The 27,665-nt window shown below is 44.7% G+C and overlaps 1 long non-coding RNA gene across 2 annotated transcripts; it reads left to right on the top strand.

Moving 5' to 3' along the window:
• Positions 1-26,940, top strand: LOC117980823 (uncharacterized). 2 transcript variants are annotated; one of them, XR_010111091.1, is made up of 3 exons: positions 1-1,037; positions 10,652-10,747; positions 25,564-26,940. It is a non-coding gene; the product is annotated as an uncharacterized LOC117980823 (long non-coding RNA). The 2 variants fall into 2 exon arrangements; XR_004672312.3 differs by lacking the exon at positions 10,652-10,747.
• Positions 26,941-27,665: the final 725 nt, after the last annotated feature.

The raw sequence follows: 27,665 nt of genomic DNA, 5'->3' as shown, positions 1-27,665 counted from the left end.
TCTAGAAATTTTTGCATAATCCACCCCTAATTTGCATGTACTTAAAAGTGGGCATAAATATGACTGCCGAGCTGCCCTGAGCTGCTACTCTCTACACACTGCCTATGGGGTAGCCCTGCTGTGCAGGAGCAGTCACAGATCCCTAACACTACACTGCCTCCTCAATAAAGCTGTTTTCTTGGCCGGCCACAGTGGCTCACACCTATAATCCCACCACTTTGGGAAGCCAAGGTGGGCAGATCACTTGAGGTCAGGAGTTTGAGACCAGCCTGGCTAACATGGTGAAACTCTGTCTCTACTAAAAATACAAAAATTAGCCAGGCGTGGTGGTGTGCACCTGTAATCCCAGCTACTCAGCAGGCTGAGGCATGAGGATTGCTTGAACCTGGGAGGCGGAGGTTGCAGTGAGCTGAGATCGCACCATTACACCCCAGCCTGGGCGACAGAGCAAGACTCCGTCTTAAAAAAAAAAAAAACCTGTTTTCTTCTACCACCAGCTCACTCTTCAATTATTTCCCGAGCAGAACCAAGAATCTTCTTGGGCTAAGCCCCAATTTGGGGTTCACCTGCCTTGCAGCAACATGGCACCAAACATGGGGCAGAAGAGAGAAAACGACAGCATGAGAGACGGAGAAAGAAATGGCAGTTGGCAAGGTGGTAATGAGAGACAGCAGTTGGCAAGACAGTGAGAGACAGCAAGAGATGGCAAGTGACAGTTATTGTTAAGATGACAAATGGAGAGATGGCAAGAAATAGAGAAGCAGTCAGTGATGGAGGCTGCAAGAGTTGTAACACTAACCAAAGGCTCTTTTTAGAATCATCATTTTCCCTGGCAGGTGGCACAGCCAAGCAGACAGGCAAGTGGCCATACTGCTGCTGCCTCATGTAGGATCCGGCAGGCTGGTGGGTTATCAGTCCTCACGTGGGATCCTCCCACCATGGCAGCTGAGCACATCCAAGCTGGGGGATCCTGAAGAGACCTTCACCTGGGTGCCACGTGGAAGATTGGCCAGCACCATTTTGACTCCTGTGGATGGGTGAGTGTTTTGCCCACCCCCACCCCAATAACATCAGGTAAGCTCAGGAATTAAAGCCTTTGGCTAAGAGGTCAGTTAAAAGTCCCTCATCATTTGGATACCCTTAAACACTTCCTTGTCCTTGTCACCTTTTTCCCTGATTGTTTCCCCTCTGACTCCATTGTATTGCTCCACCAGTCATTTTATTTTCAGTCCTAAGATGGATGTTTTGTTGGCAGTCTTTGTTTTCATTTTGATTTTCTGTTGACTATATTTGGGGAATGATTTAAGGCAGGACACTTGGCCATGCAAGGCCTCCTGTTGTGTTGTTCTGTGACCTCCAACTTGGCCTGAGGTTTGCTGTTGGCCAACCCCCTGGTGCCCTGGGGTTTTCAGCATTTGGTGAGGGGACCCTTGTTGGCTGAAACTCAGGTACTCCAGGTTTTTCAGCATTGGTATTGCTGAAAATGCTCTGGGGTTTTCGGCATTGACATTCCCTCTTTCATTGAGTGGATAGAGGCTTTCCCCACAGGAACAGAAAAAGGCATTAGAAGTGTCCAAATTCTTACTTAAAGAGATCATTGCAAGGTTTGGGTTACCTAGAAGTCTGCTCAGTGATAACAGAACCTCCTTCACAGCTAAAGTGACCCAGCAGGCTTCCTGAGCCTTAGGCATTACCTGTCATCTTCACTCTTGGAGACCTCAGTCCTCAGGTAAGGTAGAAAAAGCTATTTCTCCCCTAGGGGAATCTTGGTCTTGCCTCTTTCTGCTCTGAAGTTAGAAGTTATTATTTTCCTAATAGCCAGTTGCAGACCTCTTCCTGTGTGCTGTCTTACAACTGCATAACTGTCTTGCTTAAGCCCTCTTGGTTGAAGGGGACTGGGAGTTCCCAGGCCCCTGATGGACAGCCACCAACAGCAGTAGAAAAGTGGCCACCTGAATGTTGTTTTTGGTGTCTCTCCTACTGGGTAGGTTCTCTGGCAGTCAGGGCCCCTGAGGTCTCCCCTTGGGCAATGCTATTTACCCCTGCCCTTCCTCCCTTCCACTGTCACCATTTGTTTAGTCTCTCTCTGCCTAACCCTCACTCTCTGTGGAATTTAGGCCAACATTCTGTTTCCCATTTGCAGCTTATAATCCACTTTTATAACACCTTGCTGTCTATATTTACACCTTCTTTGTAGAAAGTGGGAATTTAAAAGGGAAAAGTAACTAGGCATTTGCTAAGCTTAGGTCACTAAAACCCCCATAGAGAGCCTTACTAGACATGGGGCAGCAGAGAGCATCCTGAAGGACTTGACGTGAGGGTGTCTTTTAGGCAATTGGAGTAAATTCAAATTAGACAAATTGAAAAAGAAAAAATTTATTTTCTGTTGCAACAATGTTTAGGTTCTATATAAATTGGCAAGCCAACAGATGTGGCCTAGGCAGGATTTTTTTTTTTTTTGAGACAGTCTTACTCTGTTGCCCAGGCTGGAGTGCAGCGGCAAGATCTCGACTTGCCACAACCTCTGCCTCCTGGTTCAAGCGATTCTCCTGACTCAGCCTCCCAAGTAGCTGGGATTACAGGTGCAGGCTACCATGACCGACTAATTTTTTGTATTTTTAGTAGAGATGGGGTTTCACCATGTTGGCCAGGCTGGTCTCGAACTCCTAACCTCAAGTGATCTGCCTGCCTCGGCCTCTCAAAGTGCTAGGATTACAGATGTGAGCCACTGCACCTGGCCTCACGATTCTTTGTGTTATAATGATATTGTACAATTAGAATTTGTTTTGTAAAAAGGAAGGAAAATGGGAAGAAGTCCCTTATGTGCAGGCTTTTCTGGCCATCTACCAGGATCTTAAGTGCTAGCTGTAGAACATGTCTGGCTTATGATACTCCCAGCCACCCAGAAGCACATCAGGTATTGTAGATGACCTTCTCTTAGCTGTTCCCCCATGAGGCCTGTGTCCCCACTTTGAAGCCTCTCCAGTCCCCTAGTTCTGCGGGGGGAGGACACCACTTCTCTAGTGCAGAATTCCACCTCAAAGTCAGCAGGCATCCCTCCCCTTTATCCAACAGGTCCTGGCCCATATCCCCTACTGCCGGAGGAAGTAAACCCAACCAGTACTACCAGGAGTTGGGCCCCATATCGGCCGCCAAAATTAGACCTGTGTCCATTGTGAGAGGTAGCTGACAGGCATGGAGGAACAACCACAAGATATGTGCCTTTTTCATGTTTGATTTGGCTTTATGCAAGGAAAAATTTGGTTGTGTTTTAGAGGATCCTGGGAAGTTTACAGAGGAGTTTGTTAAGTTGACCGTATTCTTTGATTTAACTTGGCATGACATGCAAATATTACTATCCACTTGTTGCACTGTAGAGGAAAAACAAAGAATTCTAGATACTGTCCATGAACATGCAGATGGAGTAGCCACCCAACCCAGGCCATGCCATATCGTGTGGGAGGAGCTGCAGTTCCAGATCTAGGCTCTCAATTGGATTACTAGACAGGTTCTCAAGATCTTAAATGCAGAAATCACAGACTAATTTGTTTAACATGAAAAAGTGTGTGCTTAAGCCAGTCAATTATGACAAGGTGAGAGAAATCACTCAGGACAAAGATGAAAACCCTGCTCTATTTCAGGGCCGTTTTCTTGGGGCACTCAGGAAATATGCTAATGCAGACCCAGACTCCTCAGAAGGGTGGGTTCTCCTGGGTGTGCATTTTATCACTCAATCTGCCCCTGACATCAGGAGGAAGCTGCAAAAGGTAGCAATGGGGCCCCCATGAGCCAACCCTTAGACATTGCTTTTAGGGTTTACAACAACAGGGACAAGGCAGAGGAAGAGGCAAAAGCCAAAAAGTTGGCCAAAAAATCACAATTGTTAGTGGCTGCTTTAGGCCCTCTGCTGCTTCAGGGTTACTCACCCCAGGAAAATGTGGGAAGATCAGTGTCTGGGATGCTTAGATGAGAGTCCCACCGCTTGCTGGACTCTAGGCAAAAATCAAATCAGTGTGCCTTTTTTTTTTTTTTTTTGAGACAGAGTCTTGCTCTGTCGCCCGGGCTGGAGTGCAGTGGTGTGATCTCAGCTCACTGCAAGCTCCACCTCCCGGGTTCATGCCATTCTCCTGCCGCAGCCTCCCAAGTAGCTGGGACTACAGGCGCTTACCACCATGACCGGCTAATTTTTTTGTATTTTTAATAGAGACGGGGTTTCACCGTGTTAGCCAGGATGGTCTCAGTCTCCTGACCTCATGATCCACCCGCCTTGGCCTCCCAGAGTGCTGGGATTACAAGCGTGAGCCACCGTGCCCAGCTTTTTTTTTTTTTTTTTTTTTTGAGACAGAGTCTTACTCTGTCACCCAGGCTGGAATGCAGTGGCCTGATCTTGGCTCACTGCAACCTCTGCCTCCTGGGTTCAAGCAATTCTCCTGCCTCAGCCTCCCAAGTAGCTGGGACTACAGGTGTGTGCCACCACACCTGGCTAATTTTTTGTATTTTTAGTAGAGACAGGGTTTCACTGTGTTAGCCAGGATGGTCTTGATCTCCTGACCTCGTGATCCACCCGCCTCAGCCTCCCAAAGTGCTGGGATTACAGGTATGAGCCACCGTGCCTGGCCCAGTGTGCCTTCTGTAAACAAGAAGGCTCCTGGAAGAAGGACTGTCCCAGGCTTAAAGGGGAGTCTGAGACACCCAGATCCATAATGGCCAAGAAAGCATAGGACTGATGGGGCCTGCGGTCCTCTACAACTCCTACTGGACACCTTACCATCTCCATAGAGGAGTCTTTGGTAACCCTGGACACGGCAGGCAAAAATACTGGGTTCTTAATGGACATGGGAGCAGCCTACTCAGTTGTAACCCATTTCTCAGGGCCTCTGTCTTCCTGCTCTTGTACAGTAATGGGGATTGATGGCCAGCCAAAAATTAGGAGATTTATCCACCCCCTTGGTTGCACCCTGGAAGACCATACATTTTCCCACGGGTTTTTACTTATGCCTGAGTGTCCTATCCCTCTACTGGGGAGAGAATTACTTTCCCAGTTACAGGCCACAGTTCAATTTCAAGTGCCTCATAAGAAGGCAACAGGCTGGGAATGGACACTTCCAGCTCTAAGTGCTTACCTCAACACAGATAAGGAGATGCTCTTCCCGCCACATGTTGCTTCTCAAGTAGACCCCTCTGTTTGGGTCATGGAAGTTCCTGCTAGAGCTGTTAGTGTACCCCCATTCCAGGTTATTTTAAAACCCAATGTTAATTACATGTGGAAGACACAATATCCTTTGAGACCCAAGGCTCAGAAGAATATCCAGCCCCTAATAACAAAGTTCCTAAAGTCTGGATTCCTACAATCCTGTGCCAGTCCCCATGTAACACCCTTATTTTACCTGTAAAGAAACCAAATGGAGAATATAGATTTGTTCAGGATCAGAGGGCAGTTAATGAGATAGTAGTCCCAGTCCACCCAATAGTTCCCAATCCTTACGAATATTTACCCATGTCTCTGAAGATGCTCACTGGTTTATGGTAAGGATGCTTTCTTTTATATAACTTTATACTCAGACTCTCAGTACATTTTTGCTTTTAAATGGACTGATCTAGACTCTCATGCCGCATCTCAGCTTACCTGGACAGTCCTTCCCTCAAGGTTTTAGAGACAGTCTCCATCTCTTCTGCAATGCATTAGCCAAGGAGTTAAGGGAACTACAGTTAACTAATGGATCCCTCTTGCAATATGTAGATGACCTATTACTCTCCAGCCTCACTAGGGAAGACGGACAGGAACACAATCCAGCTCCTTAATTTTCTGGGAAAGCGAGGATAGTGGGTTTCCCCCAGCAAGGCCCAGATCTCTGTGCAAAAGGCTAAATATTGGGGGTATGTGCTCACTCCTGGGACAAGGACTTTTGCCCAAAAGCAAAAAGAGACCATCCTGGCACTCCAGTCCCTCAGACTAAGAAGCAAGTAATAGCCTTTTTGGGAATCCTGATCTGGATTCCTGGGTTTGAGCTTAGAGCAAAGCCACTCCGTGAAGCTCTAAAGGGGAGTGATCATGAGCCTTTGAATTGGGATGGAACCTGCTAACAGGCATTCTTAACACTAAAAGAAAAGCTGGGAACAGCTCCTGCTTTGGGACTCCCTAACTTAGAAAAAAACTTTCACCCTTTATGTGGCTGAAAAACAAGGGATGGCTTTGGGCATCCTAACTCAAAGGCCCGGGAATAGTCCCAGGCCAGTGGCTTACTTTTCTAACAGCTAGACCAGGTGGCAGCCGCATGGCCAGGATGCTTGCAAGCTGTGGCCACCACTGCTCTATTGGTAGAAGAAGCCAGTAAGTTTACCTTGGGACAACAATTAGATGTCCTGACCCACGACCAAGTATAGGGAATCTTAGAGACAAAAGGACACCAATGGCTAACAGGAGGTCACTTACTTAAATATCAGGCCCTTCTGCTTGACATCCAGCTGTTACTTTTAAAGTATATCAAATGTTAAACCCTGCTACCCTGTTGATGGGCTTCATGTCCCAAGAAACAGATCCCCAACTCATTCACTCCTGTGTGGAAACCATAGAACAGACCTACTCTAGCAGGCCTGATCTCAAAGATGAGCCCCTGCCTAACCCCGGTGTTTGGTGGTTTACAGATGGGAGTAGCTTTATGCATGAGGGGTAAGGAAGACAGGTTATACAGTGGCTAGCCAACAAGAGATCATTGAGACAAAAGCTTTGCCTCCCTAGTCTTCCATTCAAAAACTGGAATTAATTGCTTTAATTAGGGCCCTCCAATTGGGAAAAGACTTAACAGTCAATATACTTACTAATTCCAAATATGGGTTCCTGGTGCTCCATGCTTATGCTGCCACATGAAAAGAAAGGAGAACGTTAACAGCTAAGGGATCCCCCATACAACATCACTCAGAGATCCTGGAACTTTTAGATGCTGTCCTTTTCCTTTGGGAAAAGGAAGTAGCAGTTAGTCACTGCAGGGGACACCAAAAGGGATACACCTTGCTTATTTGAGGAAGTGCTCCAGCAGACAGAGCAGCTAAAGCCACAGCTAAGGAAACACCAGTATTCCCATTCACTGCATTTATGCCAGCTACTCCACCTGTGTCAGCAGCACCATACTATATCTCTGAGGAAATTAAATGGGCAGAATAGAAAAGCTTACAAAAGGATCCCTCAGGATGGTTGCTAGAAAACAACAAACTCTTTCTCCCTGAGGCTGAGCAATGGAAAATAATTAAGTATTCCCATGACTCCTCACATTTGGGACAGGACTCCCTATTCAAATTAGTTTCTCAAATCTTCTTGGGAAAGAAATTATTCCAGACTGTAAAGTGGGTCACCAGGGCCCGTGAACTTTATGCCGGTAATGACCCAGAGAGCTGCCCATACCCTCATCCCTACTCACTCCTGTACAACATCAAGGAACATACCATGGGGAAGACTGGCAAATAGATTTTACTCAGATGCCACCATACAGGGGACTGAAATATTTGCTAGTATTTATATACACTTTCACCGAGTGGATAGAGGCTTTCACCACAAGAACAGAAAACGCATTAGAAGTGCCAATTCCTACTTAAAGAGATCATCCCAAGATTTGGATTACCTAAAAGTCAGCAGAGTGATAACGGACCCTTCTACAGCTAAAGTGACCCAGCAGGTGTCCTGAACCTTAGGCATTACGTATCATCTTCACCCCTCCTGGAGACCTCAATCCTTGGGGAAGGTAGAAAAAGCTAATATTTTTGAAAGGACATTAGCAGAGCTCTGTTAGGAGACCTCAGAGGCCTGGGTTTCTCTCCTAACCATCGCCTTTTTTTTGTTTTTGTTTTTGTTTTTGAGACGGAGTCTTGCTGTGTTGCCCAAGCTGATCGTGCAGTGGCACAATCTCGGCTCACTGAAACCTCCACCTCCCAGGTTCAAGCGATTCTCCTGCCTCAGGCTCCCGAGTAGCTGGGACTACAGGCAGGCATCACCAAGCCCAGCTAATTTTTGTATTTTTAGTAGAGACGGGCTTTCACCATGTTGGTCAGGCTGGTCTCGAACTCCTGACCTTGTGATCCACCCACCTCGGCCTCTCAAAGTGCTGGGATTACAGGCGTGAGCCACCGTGCCCAGCCTCCCATCGCCCTTTTATATGTAAGGATGACTCCAAAGGAACAGTAAAACAGTCCATTTGAAATGACTTATGGGAGGCCCTTTTTTTTTTTTCTTTTTTTTTTTTTTCTGAGACGGAGTCTCGCTCAGTCACAGGCTGGAGTGCAGTGGCGCTGTCTCGGCTCACTGCAAGCTCCAGGGAGGCCCTTTTTAACTTCAGATCTCCTGTTTGATGAAGAGACACGTAGAATGCTCACCCATATTATCAACTTAGGCTGGGTTCAAAAGGCCCTCCAAGCCTGTGGAGACAAAATATCGCTCCCTTCAACAAAGGAAATAGTTAATCTCCACAATCAACCAGGAGACTTAGTCTTAGTAAAAACTTGGAAAGAAGAATCCGCCAATGATCAATTACACATGAATGGAAGGGGCCGTATCAGGTGTTGTTGAGTACACCTACGGCTGTTAAACTTCAGGGAGTAACTAGTTTGGTACCCCTGTCCAGGTTAAACCTGTTTCTTATGAGTTGCAGCACAAAAGGAGGCCCCTGTGACCTGCATCTGTGAGCCTTTGGAGGACCTCTGCTGCCTATTTAAAAGAATCAACACTCAGCCACAGGTGGTAATGTGATGCTGTGGGTGGGAATAGGAACAGTAATTTTTCTCTTCTTCCTGATTGTAATCCTTCTTTTCTGTTGCTTTAGCCAACCTCTTGGGAAACACCTCTTTTGTCCTTGTTGGGTGTAGAGGCCACTCTAAGGCCCACTGGACACCATGTTGTCACTATTAATCCTGTTTGATTTCCTCATTACCCTGATCCAGTGCAGGTGGGAACATAACCCTATAGTAAATATTTCAAATATTATAGCCTCAGGGAATCATCTTCATGGTTGCTGGATTTGTCATCAATATTCCCAGGGTGCACAGTTCTACCTTCTGGCCTACCCAGAACATTTCACAGCCATCTCTCCAGACCTCCTAACTAACCATAGTGATCCCCAAATACCCAAATCCCTATTTGATAAGTGAAACTCTCCGCCTGATTCCCCTCCGATTCCATCTGAATACCACCCCCCAACTCCTGCCACTATTACCTTGAGCTGGGAAGTTGGGTATCTATATCTCCAATGCACTAATGATTCTATCTTTTGCACCCACTGTTGTGTTAATGACACAAAAGCAGACGTTTCCCTGTGATACTCTGATCCAAATCTAGTTGCCAAGTTTCCCAGGCTGCAATGAGGTAAATGGGATTCCACTTGTCAGTGAGGAGACCATATATGGTGCCTTCTCCTGGATCAGAACATACAAGGGAAAAACAACGGCCTAATCTGGGAAGGTGGGAGCACTGTTCCTTCTGGAAAACAAGATTGTTTGACCACTCGCATTAGAACAGGGGGAAAATATCTCCTCTAGAGACCCAACTTGGCAGCCAAGGATAAACATCACACCCCGTAGGGCCTCTGTTTGTGTACCCCCCCAGGCTCATTTTGTTTGTGGCCATGAGTGGGAAGAAGTCACACCCCATAACTACTCCTGACTCTCCCGGAAGCCACCTGTTCCTTTAGGAGCAGCCTTCTGTATATAAAAAACTTGGAATAGGCTGGGTGTGGTGACTCACACTTGTAATCCCAGCACTTTAGGAGGCCAAGCCAGGTGGATCACTTGAGGTCAGGAGTTAGAGACCAGCCTGGCCAACATGGTGAAACCCCATCTACTAAAAATACAAAAATTACCCGGGCGTGGTGGCGAGTACCTGTAATCCCAGCTACTCGGGAGGCTGAGGCAGGTGAATCTCTTGAACCTGGGAGGCAGAGGTTGCAGTGAGCCGAGATCACTCCATTGCACTCCAGCCTGGGTGACAGAGTAAGACTCTGTCTCAAAAAAAGAATGAAACTTGGAATAGAGATGAACGTATGTTGGCCACCCTTGCCCCTCCAGGGGTCATGGTCTGTAACCCCATAACACCCAGGAACACCAGAAGTAAGTGAGCAATTGGATTAATTCAATTGGAAGGAATTTGGGCAGCAATAGGACTAGCAGCACCCTAGGGTGGCTTTGCTTACCTACTCAACCCTAGTCAACCCTAAAGAACCCTAAAGAACGTGAACCCTAAAGAACCCTAAAGAACTTGACTCAAACCCTAGAATCTTTAGCCACCAATAGCGGTCAGGCATTAAAGGGGATTCAAGAGTCCCTAGACTTTTTGGCAAATGTAGTTCTCAATAACAGACTAACATTGGATTATCTACTAGCTGAACAAGGTAGAGTCTGTGCAGTTATTAATGAAACCTGTTGCACATACATCAACAACTCTGGGCAGTTGAAGTTAACATTCAAAAGATCTGTGAGCAAGCTACCTGGTTACGTAACTATAACCAGGGCATTAATCCCAGCTGTATCTGGCTAGCTATCAAAAGTGCCTTCCCAAGCTTCACCTGGCTTTTACCTCTCCTAGGACCTTTGATAGCTGTCTTGTTATTACTAATCTTTGGCCCTTGCTTGTTTAACCTCTTAGTAAAGTTTGTCTTCTATATTACAACAGTTCCAGGTAAAGACAATCCTTGCACAAGGCTTCCAACTCGACCCGCCTACTGACCTGGAGAATGAAAGTGTCCTGCCTCGGGGCCCCTCAGATCAGGTATCCAGAGATTTCTGTTTCTCCAGGGCTAGACAGGACCAACATCCATAAACTCAGCAGGAAACAGTTACAGGAGGTAGACCTCCAACCTTCTGTAGTCCCTTTAAGATTAAAGAGGAGTATCTAATTTCTGAGGGGGGAATGAGGTAGGAGGCAGGACTCAACTCTGGAGGTGAGACTCAGACTCTGGACCAGATTGAGGACTAGCTGAAACAGGGAAGAGGCAAAATCATCTCTCCCTAAGACGTGCCCACCAGTGCCATGTCAGTTTACCATTGCCAGGGCAATGCCCTGAAGTTACCACCTCTTTCCTTGGCAATGACCTGACAACCTGAAAGTTATCACCTTTTTTCTAGAAATTTCTGTATAATCTGCCCCTTAATTTGCATGTAATTAAAAATGGGTATAGGCTGGGCACAGTGGCTCATGCCTGTAATTCCAGCACTTTGGGATTTCCAGGTGGGCGGATCACTTGAGGTCAGGAGTTCGAGACCAGCCTGGCCAATGTGGTGAAATCCCATCGCTACCAAAAATACAAAAATTAGCCAGGTGTGGTGGCAGGTGCCTGTAATCCCAGCTACTTGGGAGGCTGAGGCAGGAGAATCACTTGAACCTGGGAGGCGGAGGTTGCAGTGAGCTGAGATTGCACCACAGCACTCTAGCCTGGGTGACAGAGCAAACTCTGTCTCAAAAAAAAGGGTATAAATATAACTGCAGAACTGCCCTGAGCTGCTACTGTGTATACACTGCCCATGGGGTAGCCCTGCTCTGCAGGAGCTGTCACAGAGGTGTACCACCACACTGCCACCTCAATAAAGCTGTTTTCTTCTACCACTGGGTTGCTCTTGAATTCTTTCCTGAGTGAAGCCAAGAACCTTCCTGGGATAAGCCCCAATTTGGGGTTTGCCTGCACTGTGTCACCAACACCCATTGTCTCAAAAAGTTCCACATGCTTTCCAAGCGCTTGATGTTGTCAGTCTTTCTTTCCCCAAGAGAAATGATCAAAACTGTAATCGAATGTATTTTTAACTCTAAAACAGAATTTAGATAACTTATTTTTATTTTATTAAGATCAAATATACAAGTAGTCAGGCATCTCTTATTTTATATTATGCCTATATCTGTATCTATATCTATATCTATCTACACAAACCCCTCAAATTTAAAAATCAGAGCATTATTTCTCAGTCCTTTAAAAATCATATTGCTGAGTGCCATGGCTCATGCTGTAGTCCCAACACTTTGGGAGGCCAAGGAGGGAGGATTGTTTGGAGCCAGGAGTTCTAGATCAGCCTGGGGAACAAAACAAGACCCTATCTTTACAAAAATAAATAAATTAATTAATTTTAAAAAAAGCCATGTGTAGTGGTGCATGCCTATAGTCCCAGCTACTCAGGAGGCTGAGGTGATACGAGGAGGCCAGGAGTTCGAGGCCGCAGTGATCCATGATCACGCCACTGTACTCCAGCCTGAGTGACAGAGCAAGAACCTGTCTCAAAAAAAAAAAAAAAAAATCACGTATCTCCATGTCAAGGATGGGAAAAAACGAGGAACCTCTTACATTGCTGGTGAGAACATAAACTGATACAGCCACTTTGGAAAACTTTGGCAGTGTTTACTAAAGCTAAACATGCATACACTCTGTGACCAACAATTCTATTCCTGGCTATATCCTCAACAGAAATGAGTGCTTCTGTCTAGCAGAAGACAAGTACGAGAATGTTCACAGTAGCTTTATTCATGATAGCTTACACTGGAACAACCCAATGCGCATCAGCAGAAGAATGGGTAGATACATTGTGTTGTACTCATCCAGTGGAATATTACGTGGCAATAAGAAAGAACAAAGTACTGATAATAAAACAACATGGGTGAACCTTGCATAATTTTGATTGAAAGAAAAAAAAGAGGTCAGATACAAAAGAATACACACTGTATGACTGCAATTATATGAAGTTTGAAAACTGGTGCAACTAACCTATAGTGGTAGTGGCCAGACTGGGTTAACCAAGGGAGTGGTATTAACTTGCAGGGGACAGGAAAGAGTCCTCTGAAGTGTTGGAATTGTTCTACTCTTGATCTGGGTTGTGAGTACATGGCAGTATATGTATTTAAAGTTGATTTGTACATATTACTGTGTCTAAATTATACCCCAATAAAATGGAAAAAAATCATATAGATGCCAATCATTAAGTGTTGTTACTAAGTCAGATCTTTATGTCAGATGCAGCCCAAGTTTCTCTTATATTTGACATTTTTCATAGGCGTATTGTAAGAAAGGAAAGAAGCAAGCTGCTTCTTCTATGATATTGGGAGTACTCTCCAGTTGGGCTGCTCCAGAAATCATTAATCATTAGATTTGGGCAGCTGTCATCTGATTTCTTTTTTTAAAATAATCACTTGGATATATTCTGACTCTGCTTATGGGGTTTAGACATAGCTTGAGAATAATAACATTCTGCTTTTTATGGGAAATTTTATTTTCTTCAACCATAGATTCAGAAAGAATGAGTTTGTATAGTATGTCAAAATCTATCAGCAAAAAGACCGTAAGGGCCATACCTATAGTTAATAAAAGTTAAGTTTATCTGGCTTGCTGCAGCAGGAAGAATGCATGAATCTTGGGACCATCTTAGTAAGGGAGGCTTGAGTTTGTGCTTGTGTTGGATGCCTCTGAGAAGGGATTAGGGAAGCCAGAGCCAACTCTGGATTGAATGCTGTTAGGAAGTAGGGAGGATTGAGTGCAATTCACAAGGTTAGCAGGACCATGGGGCAGCAGGGCAGTGCGGGGCCAGAGCAGAGTGGAAAGTGGACCAAAAGAGGCACATGGAGAATACCTAGCACAACCGCCTATGTACCCTCCCTAAACTAACTGCCAGAGGAAGCACTTCAGCCAAATGAAAAAATAAATGAGAAGTTAGCTGGGAAACAAGGAAGGCATAATATGCTAAACATGGCAACAAGCGAAAAACCAGTAAAATTTATTGTTATGTATATGTAATTATTGATATTGTTACTGTGGAAAGATTCTTAACTAAATTCTCCTAAAAAGATATATGCTTATTATAATAATTAATACAGAAAGTACTGAAAAAGTTTTTTCAACTGCCCCAAATGCAGCTACCCCCAGCAATTATCTTCAACATTTGTCGGTTATCATTCTAGACACTTTCTATGCAAATCCATAGAGAAACCTAGATATAAATAATTTTATGATGTAGACTGTGAAGAATTTCATATTAGGGATGCACTAAAGCTTAGCTGTGGACTTAGTATTTGGCTCACATCTGCTATTCAACTATGACTTTGGCTCTAGCCCTTACAAGGTTAAATAGTCAAATACCTTCTTCAGTATCATTTGTGACATCCCTGAACCTGTGTGTGATCCTTGATCATGACTTTGTTGATTTCTGTCATATCTGATCAACATAACAATATCAGTAAATGAACCAAGCCATGTTACGTGAATTTATTGTTAATATCTGAATATTCACCTTCACATATAGGTAACCATTCAAGATACAGGTTCATGAAAATGTCCTTTGCTTTATATGCCAAAATTCTATTAGTCATTTGAGGTATACATGTATATTTAATATTTCATGAGTAAAATGCTATAATAATTAATGATTATTTGAAAGCTGCTAATCGTGTGCACAAAAACAATAAGAACTTTCAAATAAATATGGAAATAGATTGGAAGTTAATGCAATTTTAATGAGAAAGTGTGCTAACTAGGTATCTTTAGAAGAACTTTATATTGTTTTAAGGTCAAGAGATGTTTATAGGCTGGGCGTGGTGGCTCACGCCTGTAGTCCCAGCACTTTGGGAGGCTGAGGCGGGCGGATCACGAGGTCAGGAGTTCGAGAGCAGTCTGGCCAACATGGTGAAACCCCGTCTCTACTAAAAATACCAAAAATTAGCCGGGCGTGGTAGCACACGCCTGTAATCTCAGCTACTCGGGAAGCTGAGGCAGGACAATCACCTGAACCTGGGAGGCAGAGGTTGCAGTGAGCCAAGATCATGCCACTGCGAGACTCCATCTAAAAAAAAAAAAAGGGAGATGTTTATGACAATTTAAGTAATACAAGCCAGAATACTAGTGATTATATCATAAAATTGTCGGCATAATAGTATTCATAATATGAATCAAAATAATCCTTGTTTTTTTTTTTTTTTTTTTTTTTTGAGCCAGAGTCTCCATCTGTCACCCAGGCTGAAGTGCAGTGGTGTGATGTAGGCTCATTGCAACCTCCGCCTCCTAGATTCGAGTGATTCTCATGCCTCAGCCTCCCGAGTAGACGGGGTTACAGTTGAGCACCACCACGCCAGGCTAATTTTTGTATTTTTAGTAGAGACGGGGTTTCACCATGTTGCCCAGGCTGGTCTCGAACTTGTGGCCTCAAGTGATCCCCTGCCTTGGCCTCCCAAATTGCTGTAATTACAGGCATGAGCCACTGCTCCCAGCCTAAAATAATCCTTAATAGCTGTATTACTTCTGTTTATTTATTATACATTAGAAGAAATAAAAATACATGCCACAAGCAAAGAAGATATTTATAACATATATAATCAACAAACAGTATCTAGTATGTGCAGATAATGCCTATAAAATAGTAAGAAATATAGAAGTAATTCAATAGAAAAATTAGCAAATTTCCTTCAGAAAAGGAAACATGAATGGGCAATAAATGGATGGAAAATATTCAACTTTATTAATAATCAGGGAAATGTAGTTAAGTCTAGAATAAGACATCATTTACATCCATTCAATTGGCAAAAACTAAGAAGTATGGGCTGGGCACTGTGGCTCACACCTATAATCCCAGCACTTTGGGAGACCGAGGTGGGAAAATCACTTGAACTTAGAAGTTCCAGGCCAGCCTGGGCAATACAGTGAGACCCCCGTCTCTACAAAAAATTTTTAAAAATAGCTAGGCATAGTGGTATGAACCTGTGTTCTCAGCTACTTGGGAGACTGAGGTGGGAGGATTGCTTGAGCTGGGAGGTCAAGGCTGCAGTGAGCCATGATTGCACCACTGTACACCAGCCTGGACAACAGAGTGAGACCTTTCCTCAAAACAAACAAACAAAAACCCTCCCCCCAAAAAAAAACAACAAAAAAATTAAGGGGTATGATAATACTATCTTTTTTTTTTTTTTTTTTAAGAGATGGGGTCTTGATATGTTGCCTAGGCTGGTCTTGAACTCCTGGGCTCAAGCAATCCTCCCACCTCAGCCTCCCAGAGTGCTGGGATTTCAGGCAAGAGCCACCATGCCTGGCCAACTTTCTAAAGAGAATATTGGTCAGTGAGATCTCTTATACATTAATGGTTGGTGTATAAATTGAATATCCACTCTGGAAAAACAATTTGTCATTATCTTGTGTTATTGAACAATCACATACCCAGATATTCGACTCTTGGATATATACCCAGGAGAAATTCTTGCACAGGTACATCAGAAGACATCTGACAGGAGTGTAGCCAGTAGCGCTATATGTAAGAGCACAAATAAAAGAACCATTCAAATGCCTGGTGACTACAGAGTGGATAGACTGTAGTGTACTCACACATGGAATATGACACAGCAGTAAAAATGAATGATACTCCTATCCATGCCACAACATGGATAATCTTAGTAACATAATTTTGAGTAATAAAGCAAGTCTTGAAGAGCACTCTTTTTATAAAGATCAAAAACAAGTAAAACAAAACAATATTTCATTTAGGCATCTATATAGATGACGTTCTCAAATAGTGGTTACCTCTCGGAGGAGGCATGGGTAGAACTAAGTGATCGATAACATTTAACTCTTGGGATGAGTGTTGAGCTCATTTTTTATTATATTATTTTTAAAAACAAACAATATATAATGTCTAATCCTCTAACGCTATTAGAATCTTCATTGCCTTCAAACTCAACTGGGTCAAGAAGTCCCCTTCTAGGTCAGACTCCCACTCCCTTGAGTGATGGTTGCTGCAACCATTTCTGGTGTGAATCATTTTATTGATCAAAGTTCTTGGTTTTGCAGACAACAGGATCTGCAATACTCTGTTTAAACAGAAAGGGATGTATCACAAGGTATTAGGTACTAGATAAAGCTGAATTTTGAGACAATGTATTGTGGTTGATGTAGCGTCTTGGGCGATACTGGTTATGAGTGACATAAGGAAGGCTCTTAGGTCAGGTTCCCGAGAACAGAGTCTGACATGAATATTCTTGTTCCAGTGATTAATGAGAGGAGTCCTCTCAGAAGAAGAGGTGGGAGAGAAACAGGATAGGACAGAGGAAGAAAGCTAAGCAAGTGTGTGGATACTGTCTTCGGCCTGGACCCGCAGGGAGCACTGGAGCATAAATTATACCACAGAATTTGTTTCTGTTTGAGGCTGGTGGGATGTCCCTTTGTACCCCAGCGAGGGTGCAGATCTTCCTGAAGGAGTTGACCACATTTGGTTGAGAATATGTGATTATTTAGAGAAGGAGCAGCTCACTGTCACAGCGACTGGGGCAGGGTGCACTGACCAGGGCAGAGCACCAACAGTGAGCCAATGCCACCCTGACCTCATGGGGGAAGGGTGGGGATAACCTGGGGCCAGATCAGAATTAGGTGGGGGTGGGACAGACCAGGACAGGAGAGGCTGGGAGGAGCAGAACCGAGAGGGTCTGTGTTTCCTGTGTACCCTGGAAGCACAAGCCTGGGTTCTCTGAGCCTCAGGCAGCACTGACCTTTCTTCCCCATCTGGGCATGAGAAGGACAGGACAAGCCCTTTCCTCAGCACTTTTTTTTTTCTTTCTCTTTTTGAGACAGAGTTTGCTTTGTCACCCAGGCTGGAGTGCAGTGGTGTGATCTCGGCTCACTATAATCTCCGCCCCCTGGGTTCAAGCAATTCTCCTGCCTCAGCCTCCTGAGTAGCTAGGATTACAGGTGCATGTCACCATGCCTGGGTAATTTTTGCGTTTTTGGCAGAGATGGGGTCTCACCATGTTGTTTAGGCTGTCTCAAACTCCTGACCTCAAGTGATATGCCCACCTCTCAAAGTGCTGGGATTACAGGTGTGAGCCACTGCGCCCAGCCCCTTTCATCAGCGTCTCATTCCAGTTTCTGGGTCCTGAGCACTTCACCTTGAGGCCCCTCTTTACGGGAAAAGTCTCACTGAGGTGAGGACATACCAGCCAGGAGTGGGGTGAGCAGGAGAGCTCCTGGGGCAGGGCCCTCCAGTTACTATGTAGCCCCCACCACCTCCCTGTTACTGGGGCAGAGAGAACCAAGCTTCTCTGTCAGCAGCCTCCTCCCTTCCCCTGCCCTTCGGCCTTGGCCTTGATCTCAAGCTAATGTGGTATCTGATTCATTAGGTGGTGGGCAGTTTTTCCCAAGCTGCCTGCCTCAGTCTGGACTGGAACATTCTGGCCTCACAGGAGGGCTGGCCCCTGCCCTCACAGGAAGCTTTAACCCTTGCTCTGCTAGCATGATTCTCCAGGGTCACAGGCTGGGGTTATGTTTTCTCCAGAGTGGCACCAAACGGAAGCTTGTGGAGAGTTTAGACACTCAACACACTTTCTCATTCTCCCCCAAGCTAGGCAGAAAATGCCTAATCTGAGTAAAAATAGTTTGTCCCCTGGCCCATCCCCTGTTGTAACACAATTGTGACCCTGTGCCCTTTTACATAGAATTTCTGGGGTCACCACTGGTGACATCACTAGCTGAGTGGCCTTAGAATCCTTACCTCTGCTTTCTGCATTTATTCCCCTCCCCCAGCCACATGCCTCCTCTCAGGGGTCAGGGCCTGACCCCCTCCCCTCACAGAAATGTGTATTTTAATGATCACTCATGTGGAGAGGTAAAAGTCTGCAAACTGAGGCAGGTCTGGGTGGGAGACATTTCAGGACAGGGTCTTCCAGTCCTCACATCCTACCAGGAGATGGATAGGACACTCCCTGGCAGGATAGGGGTGGGGGTTCAGCATGGGAGGAGGGCTTTCCTGGGCAGGAGGCCTTGGCCAGAGGGGTCCACCCCAGTCTAGCTGGCTTTCCTTCTCCCCTTATGTGTTAGTCTGTTCTTGCTTTGCTATGAAGAAATACCTGAGGCTGGGTAACTAATAAAGAAAAGAGGTTTATTTTGGCTTATGGTTCTGCAGGCTGTCAGGAAGCATCTGCTTCTGGGGAGGCCTCAGGGAGCTTACAACTGCCGTGGAAGGCGGAGGGGAGCCAGTGTGTTACATGGCGAGACAGAGAGAGAGAGAGAGAGAGAAGATAGGAGGAGCCACACTCTTTTAAACAAGCAGATCTCTCGTAACTCAGCGAGAAATCACTCATTATTGCAAGGACAGCACGAAGCCATTCATGAGGGATCCGCCTCCGAGACCTAAACATCTCCCACTAGGCCCCACCTCCAACACTGGGGATCACATTTCAACTGAGATTTGGAGGGGATGAACACCTACACCATATCACCCTAGCCCTAACCTTGGGGGATGCTGAGGGAAAGACGGAGTCTGTTTTTTAACCCTCGCTGCTTTGGTGGGAAAGTACCCTGTCTTCTGGGTCAGGATGCCATGTTCCAATCCAAAAGGTGCCAACTTCCTCTTTCTCTTTTCCCTGCTCTTGTCCAACCTTAGCATCTGCTCCTGCCCCAGCGTCGGTGATGCATGTCTCTGTGGCCGATGTGCTCGGTGGGTGTCTTTTGCCTCCAGTAGCCCATGGGTAGGGGAGGGCAGAATCTGGACGCCACACCCTCAGCCCGTCCCTTCTGTGCTCTGCATTCCCCCCACCTTTGACCCTCTGGTTTTATTGATTCATCCTTCTTTCTTGCATTTTAGTCTCTATGTCAATTAGTTCTTGTCTGTAGCCTATAAACATGATAAAGCCTCCATTATTTTAAAAAGTCCCCAAATCTCCCTCTACCAAACCTCCTTTTTAATTTTTTAAGTGATTTTTAAAATGTGTATGCATTTATGGGGCATAAGTGTAATTTTGTTACATTGATATTTTATATAGTGGTGAAGTCAGGGCTTGTGGTGGATCCATCACTGGAGTAACATACATTGAACCCATTAAGTGATTTCTCATCATCCACCCCCCTCCACCCTCTCGCCCTTCCGAATTTCCATTGTTTGTCATTCCACACTCTACTTCCACGTGTACACATTATTTAGCTCCCACTTATAAGACAGAACACGTGGTATTTGTTTTTCTGTGTCTGAGGTGTTTCACTTAGGATAATGGCCTCCAGTTCCACCCATGTTGCAGTAAAAGACATGATTTCGTTATTTTTTATGGCTGAAAAACCATTCTACCCCACATTCTCACCTCTCCCTTTTCCCTCGTCTTTTTTTTTTTTTTTTTTTTTTGAGACAGGGTCTTGCTCTGTTGCCCAGGCTGGAGTGCAGGGGCATGATCACACTGTAGCTTTGAACTCCTGGGCTCCAGTGAGCCTCCCACCTCCCTTGTCTTTATCAGAGCCAAACCCTACGGGATTACCAAGTAGACAAACAAAGCACATGTTTGAGGCACCAACAAAGAAGGACAACACAGCAAATAAGCATTATTGAACAGGGGAAGGGGAAGGACAGTTATTTTTAATACAAATTTGCAAGTAAGTTAACTGCAATTAAAATAATTTAGAAAGTTTATTTTAATTTTAACATTTATATATTTTTATGTTATTTTGAAAATAAAAAAACTCACTTTGTATTACTTGTAGGAGGATGGGAACCATAATCTTTTAAAGGTGTTAATTCAGCCCTGCGGTCAAACCTCTTCCTCACCTCTTATTCCTCAACCCCCTGCAACTTCAGACACCATCACATCCTAACTGCTCCTCCCGAGGTCACCAATGAGCATCACTGTGATAAATCCAATGGGCGTGTTTCATGCTCAGCTGTGACCCTCTCAGCAGAAGTCAACTGTATTCTCCAACAGCTCTCCTGGTTCCCTTCCACTTCTTACTCCCCTCCTTTCCTGACTTCCTCAAGGTTCTTATTCCTGGAAATGTTTGTGTTGTTGGAGCTCTGAGCTGGGTCTTTTCTATCCCTCTCCACAGCTCACCCCTCCTATGGTTTCAGTCACCGTCTACACTTAGGTTACTTCTAAATATCTTCCCAGCTCACCCTTGGCTCCTTAGCTCTAGGCCTTTATATCCAACCATGAACTCTTTCAGGTACTTAAATTCACTAAGTCCAAAATTGATTCCTTATCTCCCCCATGATCCCTTCCTTCTCCAGCCTTCCCTGTGTCAGTGAGAAGCATCTTCATCCACTCAGGCCCCAAGCTCAAGCCTTTCCCTCCTATGACCCTGCCTACAACCAACAGTCCTGTTGGCTCTCCTTCCTCAAAAGCTTGAATTTGCTCACTTCCCTCCACTTTCATGGCCACCTCCCTTGTCCTAGTCACTGCTACAATTGGCAGGTCACAACTGCCTCCTATTCGGCTTCCCAGTCTCTACTTCCTCAACCCATTTTCCATGCTGAAGCCAATCTAGTGAGGTTTCTATGGGTCCTCGTTGGCTCAGCATAAATCCAAGCTCCTAGGGTGGCATTCCAGACTTCCCACGTTCTGGTTCCTGAGACCACCTCAGCATAGCTCTCCACACTCTTGGCTACCTGCTGTCTGCTCCGGTAGTAGTTAACTACCTGGAGCTTCCCCTCCACCCCCATCACACTGTTGCTCCCCTCTGCCACCTGGGCTGCCCTTTGCCTCCTCCTCTTCCTCCTACTGTTTTTTTTGGGGGGGGACGGGGGGACAATCATGACTGGGCAAGTGATCATGATGACTTGGACTTGGGTGGTAATGATGGAGGTGCTGAGAATTGGTAAGATTCTGAACATATTTTGAAGGCGGATACAACAGGACTTGTTGATGGATTTGGGTGTGTGGGGAGAGAAAAAAGAAAGGAACCCAGGTTTTTTTTTTTGTTTTTTGCCTGAGCAACTGGAAGGAAGGAGTTGCACTGAGATGGGAAGATAGTGGGAAGTGTGGGTTTGGGTGGGAAGACAAGGAGGACAGTTTTAGATGTGTTAATGGAAATGCCCCTTAGAAATCCAGTCAGGTCTTAAGAGTCTGAATTCAGGGGACTGATCTGAGCTGGAGCTGCACATTTGTGAGTCATCAGTGTGTGGGTGGTATTTAAAACCACAAGAGTGGGCCAGCTGCAGTGGCTCATGCCTATAATCCCAGAACTTTGGGAGGGGTGAGAGGATCCCTTGAGGCCAGGAGTTTGAGACCAGCCTGGGCAACATAGCAAGATCCTGTCTCTACAAAAATAAATAAATAAATAAATAAATAGGCCAGCATGATGGCACATGCCTGTAGTCCTAGCCACTGGGGAGGCTGAGGCAAGAGGATGCCCGGGAGTTCCAGGCTGCAGAGAGCTATGATCACACCACTGCACCCCAGCATGGGTGACAGAGCAAGACCTTGTCTGTAAAATAATAATAACAAAAATAATAAATAAAAAGAAATAAAACCACAATAGTAGATGCGGGCACCAAGGATATAAATGTGAATAGAAAATAGAAGAGGCCCAGGAGCCCCCAGAGCCTCTGACAGTAAGAGGCTGGAGAGAAGAGCTGGAGAAGGAAGAGGTAGTCATGTAGGAGGAAAATCGGAAAACGTAGCGTCCCAGAAGCCTAGAGAAATAGGTGTTTGAAGGAGGAGGAAGTGATCAGCTGTGTCGAAGATCAAGTAAGCAGAGGTCTGGGAATTGAGTGAATAAGATTTAATAAGAGGAAGGTCATTAATGATGGTGACAACAGCAGTGTCAGGAAATGGTGTCAGCAAAAGCTAATTGTAACATGTTCAAGAGAGAAAGGACAGACAGGAATTGGAGTAGTTGGGTAGACAATTCTTTCAAGAAATTTTGCTGTAAAAAGGTATAGTAAGATGGGTGTGAGCTGGAGGGAAAGTTAGGATCATGAGAGGTTTCTTCTTCTTCTTCTTCTTTTTTTTTTTTTTTTTTTTGAGACAGAGTCTCACTCCGTTGCCCAGGTTGGAGTGCAATGGTGCAATCTCGGCTCACCGCAACCTCTGCTTCCTGGGTTCAAGCGATTCTCCAGCCTCAGCCTCCCAAGTAGCTGGGACTTCAGGTGCCTGCCATCACACCTGGCTAATTTTTGTATTTTTAGTAGGGCAGGGTTTCACCATGTTGGCCAGGCTGTTCTCCAACTCCTGACCTCAGGTGATCCACCCACCTCGGCCTCCCAAAGTGCTGGGATTACAGGCATGAGCTACTGTGCCTGGCCCATGAGAGTATTTTTTTTCAAGGATATGGTAAATAACAGCAGATTATTTCTGTGTATTTCTGAGATCGATCCAGTAGAGAGGGAAAAGAGAGGCAAGAGAAGAGAAATATTTGAGGAACTGAATCCTTTTGTTGAGAGAGGAGGAGATCCATTCCCCAAGCAGAGAGGCTGGCCCTGGCTGGGAGGGACCTGAGCACTGCTGCACTCCCCTGGGGAGCCCTTCCTAAGGCACCTGCCTGGCTTACTGTTTCACTTCCCTCGGCTCCAGTGTCTGCTCTTTGTAGAAGTCTTTTCTGACCACCTTTCTAGAATGATGTTCTCCATCACTCTCTTTTGCTTTACTTTTTTTCTCCTTTACTTTCATTTGTAGCACTTCTCATTATAATATAGCAAATTTATTTTCTGTTTTCCTTACTACCACAAAAGTTTCATGAGGGAAGAGACTTAGTCTTATTTGCCACTGTATCCCCAACTCTTAGAATAGTTCCTGGCACGCAGTAGCTGCCCCCCCAACAATATTTGAGAAAGAAGGAATAAGTGAGTCTCTTCTCCATGTCCATTGCAACATGCTCAGTACTCATTCTACCCTTATTTTTATTCCGTTCATCTGTAACTCACATCTCTTCCCATTCTCCTTCCCCATCTGTCCAAGCAAACATTCAGGCCCATTTCTGCTGTCATCCTCATCATGCCCCTACCATCATCCCCCGTACCATCCTCACCCTATGTGTACCCATCTTCATCTCGTTTATGTTTTATCTCCTCCTCCCCTCCCCTAATTCCCCTTCTAACTCCTTTCTCCTCTCTGGTCTCTGTCCCCATCAACATCCCCTCTCCTCATCCTCGTTGCCTTTTGATGCCACCATTGTGGCTAGCCTCCTTCTGTTGCCATTACCAATGCCGTGTCTGTTCCACCTCTCTCCCCTTCCGTTCCTTTGTCATCGACAAGAGATCTCCATCTCTGCCACCATACCTTCCCCATTCCCGTCTGCCCACCCAGGGGAAGACAGACAGCTTTGCACTGTGTGTCTAGAAGCTGCCAGGGACATAGTTAATATAAGCAACTGTGGGAAGAAAGACAGAGGGAACTGCTTCTTCTCACTTAGTGACTTCAGTAAATATTAACAAGCATATTTCACGAACCAGCACTATTTCCTGCAACAGACATAATAAATGACTTTCTGAAATTTTCTAAAGTATGCTTTTACAAATATTGGCATTATCACAAGCATTGCGACTAGGGTTCCAAGCCTGAGAGATTAAAATAGTCTTTGTGCTAAAAAACAATCTGACTTCTCAGAAGGCCCTTTTCTTCTTTATTTATAATGTCAGGAAACCCTGGAACAGTGTCTATAAGTTATGAAAAACAGAGCAATTGAAATGGAATCTCACTTGGGACCCCAGTCACTGCTCCAGACTGACCAGTCAGTGGACAAGGCTTCTCGCATTGCTCACCAGGTTATAACTACTCTGTATTCTTCTTACCTTCAAGAGGAATTATCAAGGTGGGGTGCGAGGGCTCATGCCTGTAATCCCAGTGCTTTGAGAGGCTGAGGCAGGCAGATGACTTGAGGTCAGGAGTTCAAGACCAGCCTGGCTAACAAAATGCACACACACACACACACACACATACACGTATACATTAGTTATTGTCACATACACACAAAGCTATTATTCCCAGTATAATTATAATTCCTCATGTAACTTTGTTTCTAGTTATCTTAGTAAGCTACCAACACAACAGCATAACAGCATAGGTCTCAATTCTCAATCTGGTGTTTGATACTTTGGCATTTTCTGGAATGCATAGTAGTGTTACTTACTAAGGAGGGCACACATTTTTTTCATGGCTAGAATAAAATCACAACGCATGTGGTTTTGTAAAAATCACAGTTGAATTTGCTACCATTCCTGTTGTATGTAAATTTGACTTATAAGAAAGAATGCTTATTTGAACCAGGTATTCAAATATTATTATTTGACCAGGGTCAAATACAAATATTATTAGACCGGGGTCTAATAAGTGTTTCTAACACAGTGTCATTAAGGCCAGCCAAGTAGAGTCCTTGAAGTCCGTCATTTTCTCTTCTAAACAATATTTGGATTTGCCTTGCCAATGTAACAATCCTCTGAGAATCCTATTTTGTTCAAGGTCCATATTAACCAAGCTCCTTCAGACTGACATCTTTTTCCCTATTTTCTGTAAATTATGAAACATTTTTTTCCTCATGTGTATGGTGAGAACAAACAACAATTTATTTGCTCATTCTCCCTTTGATGGGCACCTGAATTACCTCTACTTTTTGTCTACAACAAAACATGCTGATATTAACATTTTTGTTTATGTGATCTGGTTCTGTAAATCTGTACACAAATTTCTAAAAGTCATGAACCTAGGAGCAGAGTTGCTAGGTTGTAGGGTATTACATTTTCAACTTTAGCATGCACTGCCAAACCTTTCCCCAAAGTGGTTGCACCAATTCTGTATTCCATCAGCAGTGTATGAGAATCTTATTATGACACAAACTTCATGTGCCTTGTCAGATTCCTCTAATTGCCTTCTTTTCTCTTTCTAAGCACCCAAACTGCACCTGGTCACCTGTCTACATTCAGATTTGGATGAAAGCCACACCATGGAGGCAGCCAGAGGCCCATGGGAGATGTCTGGATTCGCAGAGCAATAGCTCCATGTGATGCAAACCTTGACTAATGGGAACAGGAAAAGGGAGGAAACCAGGAAGATAAATCTCCCTCCCTTCTCATTGCTCCTTGCAACCCTTCCCACTTGAAGCATGACCACATTTAATGAACAACCTGCTGTGTCTCTTGGAAGCTTGCTGCAAGGCAGCAATCAGCACAATAACATTGTACTGTATCTTCCTCTGCTTCACTTCTCTTCCTCCCTCACCCTCACTGCCCTGAGCTGGCACATCCCAAAGAAAGCATTACCACATTAATCCTTGTCTCAGACTCTGCTTTCAAGAGGATCTAGGTGAAGGAAATTCCTATTACTCCACCTCTTCATCATCTCTTCAAATGTCAGACTTTAAAAATGGTGTCATTTTGTTGAGTGTATCTCATTGTGGTTTTAATTTGCATTTTCCTGATTATGAATGGGGTTGGCTAACTTTTCCTATGTTTATTGGATTTCTTCATTTGTGAAGTGCTTGTTTAAGTTTTCTACTAATTTTTCTATTGGGTTGTCTTTTTTCTTTCTTTCTTTCTTTTTAAGACAGAATCTTGCTCTGTTGCCCTGGCTAGAGTGCAGTGATGTAATAATAGCTCACTGAAACCTCGAACTCCTGGGCTCAAGCAATTATCCCATCTCGGCCTCCCAAGTAGCTGGAACTACAGGTGTGCACCACTACAACCATGCCTGGCCTTTTTTTTTTTTTTTTTTTTTTCCCCAGAGAGACAGGTCTTACTATGTTGCTCAGGCTGGTCTTGAACTCCTGGCATCAAGTGATCCTCCTACTCAGCCTCCCAAAGTGCTGGGATTACAGGTGTGAGCCACTGCACCCAGCCTTTTTCTTTCTTTTTTTTTTTTAAAAAAAAAGAAAGAAAAAGTGGCTCACTCCTGTAATCCCAGCACTTTGGAAGGCCGAGGCGGGCAGATTAGTTGAGGTCAGGAGTTCAAGACCAGCCTGGCCAACATGGTGAAACCCCGCCTCCACTAAAAATACAAAAATTAGCCAGTTGTGGTGGTGTGCACCTGTAATCCCAGCTATTTGGGAAGCTGAGGCAGGAGAATCGCTTGAACCTAAGAGGCGGAGGTTGCAGTGAGCCAATATTGCGCCACTGCACTCCAGCCTAGGTGACAGAGCAAGACTCTGTCTCAAAAAATAAATAAAAAAGAAAAAAGAAAAAAATGGATTTGTAAGATGTTCCAGTTAACTACTGCTATATAACAAATTACTCCAAAACTCGGTGGCATAAAACAATTATTTTACTAGGCTCGTGAATTCTATGGTTCATTAATTTTGACGCGACACAGTAGGTATGGCTTGTGTCTGCTCTGTGATGTCTGGGGATTCAGCTGGTAAGACTCAAAGTCTGGAAGTGACTCAGTGGCTGAGGGGTAAAATTATCTGTAGGTATTTCACTAACATGTCTGGTGGTTGATGCTGACTATTGTTTGGGGCCTCAGCTGGGGCAACTGGCTAGAAAACCTTCATGGAGTTTCTCCGTGTGATCTCTGCTTCTTCAAGCACAGGCCTCTACGCAGTCAGAATTCTTACATGTCAGCTCAGGGCTTCAAAGGCGAGTGTCCCAGGTAAACCAGGCAGCAGTGTATGGCCTTGAACATTACTTCTGTTGCATTCTGTTGGTTATAAGTGAATCTCTAAAGGTGAGCAGATATAGGTCTTTCGTCTCAGTGGAGGGAATGTCAAGGTCACATTGTACAGAAGTACGTGGAATTGGAGTTATTGTTGCAGCCGTCTTTGGAAAATACATCTGCCACATCCTGCTCTTTATATTTTCTGGATACTAGTCCCTTATTGATTATATATGCTGCAAATATCTTCTCCCACTCTGAGGATTAGTTTTTTTGCTGCCTTAATGACGACTTTTGTTGAACAGAAGTTTACTTTAATTTGGCAAAATGATCAATCAGTTCCTTTATGGTTGGTGCTGTAGATGTCTTAATAACACTGAAACCATGAAGCAAGCTATTCTTT

Source organism: Pan paniscus, chromosome 1 (assembly GCF_029289425.2).
Source record: "Pan paniscus chromosome 1, NHGRI_mPanPan1-v2.0_pri, whole genome shotgun sequence".
NCBI lineage: Eukaryota > Metazoa > Chordata > Mammalia > Primates > Hominidae > Pan > Pan paniscus.
This window is presented reverse-complemented; position numbering and strand designations above follow the sequence as displayed.